A 4,400-nucleotide genomic window follows, 5' to 3' on the forward strand; every position below is an offset into this window, starting at 1 on the left:
GATTTACTTCTCTCAAGCTTCAACCAACCCAAATGAATGAGTTGGAGTTGTTATATATGAGAAGAGAGCAAATTCGTGGCTCAACGGTCATAAATATGACCGTTTGAGCGCTTGCTGTCGGTGGCACCGTCAGCCACAAGTGAGGCACATCAGTAAATTACCAAAATGCCCCCACAGAGTGTTTTGACCATAACTTTCAAACGGTAGCTCCGTTTTGTATGCTGTTCGGGGAGCTGATAGATATTACTATTTAGAATATCCCCAAACTGCCACCAAGGGGTGGGTCATGATAAAAATGGGTAAAATGACCAAAATACCCTTTTTATCATTTTTGGTCAAAACGAGCTTTCGGGAAGTCCGATGTCGAAACGGTTCGAAGGTGTGCTAGATTTTACCTATATAATAACACCTATAAAACACCAAGGACAGAAAATGGTTTTAGGGTGGTCAAATCTTTAATGTCCCCTCTATGTCCATATTCGATTCCCAAAAGGTCCGATGAGCGAACGGGTCGAGGAAAGAGTTTTCCTAGTTACAACGGGTCGACCTATCAATCATCTAAGTGTTGGAAAATGGTATTAGGTAGTCTCATTACCTCTTAGGCTTTGTGCACACACATGGAAGCTTTTTGTCGAGGTATGTACGGTTGAGCAGCTTTAACGGAGTCTTCATATGTCTTCAATGGTGAATCGATCCGACACTCAACATGTGTCTCGGGATTGACAAAATATGGAACTTACAGTCGCAACCAGAGGCAGTAAACTTGTTAACGGTGTTCGAGAATGTGAATGGTGATTTTTCAAGACTGACTGAAGGTAGGTAGCTATCAGACGGTCCAGATTCATTGTAACAGTCATGAGCAGTCCAGATTCATTGTAACAGTCATGAGCAGTCCTGATTTTCGTGGTGGCTAGGCCGAGTTGCACCGATATGTTGAGAATTGTAAAGTTACCCATAAACAACAGTTCATGAGGGTCATTAGTGTTGTTGCAGTCTAACTTGAAAGTTGAATTCTTGTAACAATTTGGACCTCCGAAATTGAAGGGGTAGGGAACGCTGATGTCGCCACATTTTTCATGGCAATTGGGCTTAGCTACAGATGTTGCGTCTGCTCCTGTAACTACAAATACTACTACCCACAACAAAAGTAAGGACGTTTTCTTCCCTCCCATAATCAACTTGTTCTTATTCTTCTCTTTATTTTGTTGGGCATTTCAGATAGAAATACCATAACCTTTTATAGACGTTTCTAACATATGGATGATATTTGAGTGTTTGAGTGTCGGTGTCAAACATATGGATGATATTTGAGAAAAATAAAAAATAAAAAAAATCCAACAAGTAATTTATAGGATTTTTCTTCATCATTCGTCTCATCCCTAACCCCATGGCTAGTTTCCATGAGAATCCAAGGTCCAAGGGTCCACTGAAGCCGAGGAAAGAGATACGATGTACTTATATACCAATGATATGCATGATTTTCAATTTAATGGACACTTAAGTCGGGGGTGTCAATTATATACGGGTCGGGTCGGTTCAGTTTTTAGATGATTCAGAATAAGAAGGGTAATTTTTCTTTGGATTCTAAAATTGAGAATCGGAACTGTCCAATTTCTTTTGGGTTCATCAATTTTGGTTCTTAATTGATTCGATTACAAATGGTCCGACTTTAATCAACTCCAATAAATGGGACTCAGACGACGTCAAGGTCCATTGAATTTAACTAAATTCAAGCAAATTCAACAGACCTTGATGTCAAATTTACCCTAATTTTTCACATACTGAGAACTGTCTTATTGTTTCCATTTGAGTAGGGTTATAGTTACATGACATGAAAATTTCTCATTGATCATCTAGACAGTTTAACCAATTTTAATTTTAAAACTCTTTGAGTCAACTTGGAGTTGTTTTGACATTAAGAGAGCTTGTGTAGATAACACTTGGATTTGAGATCTCCTTGGTAAAAGAATTTTTTTTAATTGATAAGTTGTGTTGTCAAGAGACGCACCCATTTATAAGAAATTCTAATTAAAATAAAATAAAATAAAAGCAATGAATTTTAATGGTTCCATTTTTTTCAACTGTTTAGCAAAACAAAAATTGGCAAAATATTTCCCTACTTTAAGTAAAATATTTTAATTTCAAAAATAGTAATTTACCATTTTCCGAATGAAAATGAATAGTGTGTTTAAATGGGAATTTCTCAATTTTTCTCCACCTTAATGGGATTTTTTCTAATATATAAAGTCATAATTATAAATATGGGTATTCAACTCAAAATCAATTCGCAATGAGTGGAGAGGCCCAAGAGCTTATAAAGAGAGAGACAAGGCAATTTGTGTTGGATGTGGGACTAAAATCAATACGCTGCCGCACATGTGAAGATATGAACTGAGTAACGTGGATGAGAGAAAAGCCCGTTTTGATATAATAATAAATATAGGTGTCCAACTCAAAACCTTGGCAATGAGTGAAGAGGCCCAAGACCTTATAAGGAGAGAAACAAGGTAATTTGTATTGGATGTGAGACTAAACTCAACACATAATGATTCTTGTTGTAGAACAAATTAAAAATATGATTATTGATCCAAAAATCTAATTACTAAGGCATACCTTCCGAAATATGGGTTCCATACAAACTAAATTTTAGAAAGGTGTTTTTTTTCCTTTTATTCTTCTTAATTGATTAGTCAATTTCAAAAATATTGATCCCAAACCCTATTAGGATTGAGACCTTTACACTTAACGCTACCAAAACAAAATAATAAACTAGAAGGAGACCAATTTTTTTTCATCTGTACAAGGTCTAAGCGTTTAATTCTGATTTACCCTTTTGAATAATTATCATACGATACTGAAGATTTTGAGTCTGAAGTAAGTAATCGTTACCTTACTTTTGAGAACCAAGAAAGACATAAGAAATTGCCTGCATGGAGATTCTTTCTAGTCATCGTCACCTTACTTCTCTTTGCTTATCTTTCAAAAAAATTACTTTTCTTTGCTTGCTTAGTCAAAGTCTTACAAAGGCTTAATCAAACACAGAACTAAGCCACAAACTAGAATAAAAAGTCTAATTAATTGACCAGCAGAAAACGACTTATCTTCATTTTATTCTCTAAGTAGGAAAGATGCGGTTTTTTTTTTTTAATTTTAATTTAATAATTAAAACAATTGAAGGAGGAGTTTCTCACAACTTGGTTAGCAGCCCAATAACTTTTAAAACCCAATACTAAGACGCCACCTAGACACCTAATGCATGTTTAAAAACAGGACACAGTTCTGAATCTCCAATCTTTATTTTTATAAAAACTCTCAACTCTAAGCCAACTAATTGGACAGACTTCCACACCTAATTAACCCTTCATGATAATACCTCCCTGAATAATAAGGTGCTTTTGACATGCCTGTCGATATAAAATAAAGAATGTGATAATCTGACTGCTCCACATGGCACACTCGATTGACTCTCCTAATGTGATGAGTCTAGGAACCGTAGATCTGTACATCTCAGGATACAAAACTGCATTTTCCCATGAAATGTGTATCCCGAGAAAATCATGTATCTCGAGACATATACATCTATTATTCCTGGACTAGTCACGTTCAGGAGAATCGATTGAACGTGTCACGCGGGATAATCAGATTATCATGACTCTAAAATAAAAAATTTGAGTTGCCATGTAGAAATTTAGACCTACACCCAGTCGATGAAAGATCGTGGACCTTAATAAGGAGCGTAGAAAAGAAAGGATTCTCTAAAGGGTGCAAAAATTTTAAGAACTCTATAAATAAATAATTTATAGAAAAGAAATGGATTCTAAAACGGGTGTGAGTTGCATGGACAGATGGACTAGATATCTATGCTGCATTTAAAAAATAGAAGGGAAAAAGATGGGGGCATCGCATGATGGGAGTGCACAATTTTTAAGAACTCTATAAATAAATAATTTATAAATTTTTTTTTCTTATATATTACATTTGAATTTTAAGTTGGAGTTTAATGGCTATTCATTTTGAAAGCCTTTAATCAGGATTATTATTTATTTATTTATTTAATTTTTAAAATGAACTCTTGAGGTCTCATTGGGGGCAGCATGACCCAACACGTTGCCCAATTAAACACCTCAACCCTTTAATAGATTAAAAATGATTCAAAAAAGAGAAAAGAAAAAAAAACAAATTGTTATTGCCCGATCAAAGGCTTCGGAACTTGATGGGATGCATTGAACTCCCAAATTTAAAATATGTTAACCAATAGTGAGAAAAAATATTTATTTTTAATATTTTTGTAGAGTTCTTCGAATTTTGTCCTTTATATGCATCCACATGGCACCTAATCATACTTTTGAATGCCAGCAATCCATATAAAGAGATAGTCCTTTGATCCATGCAATCTAATC

The sequence above is a fragment of the Akebia trifoliata genome, unplaced genomic scaffold (assembly GCF_017979445.1).
Source record: "Akebia trifoliata isolate Shusen 1 unplaced genomic scaffold, ASM1797944v1 Contig01025, whole genome shotgun sequence".
In the NCBI taxonomy this organism is placed as follows: Eukaryota; Viridiplantae; Streptophyta; class Magnoliopsida; order Ranunculales; family Lardizabalaceae; genus Akebia; species Akebia trifoliata.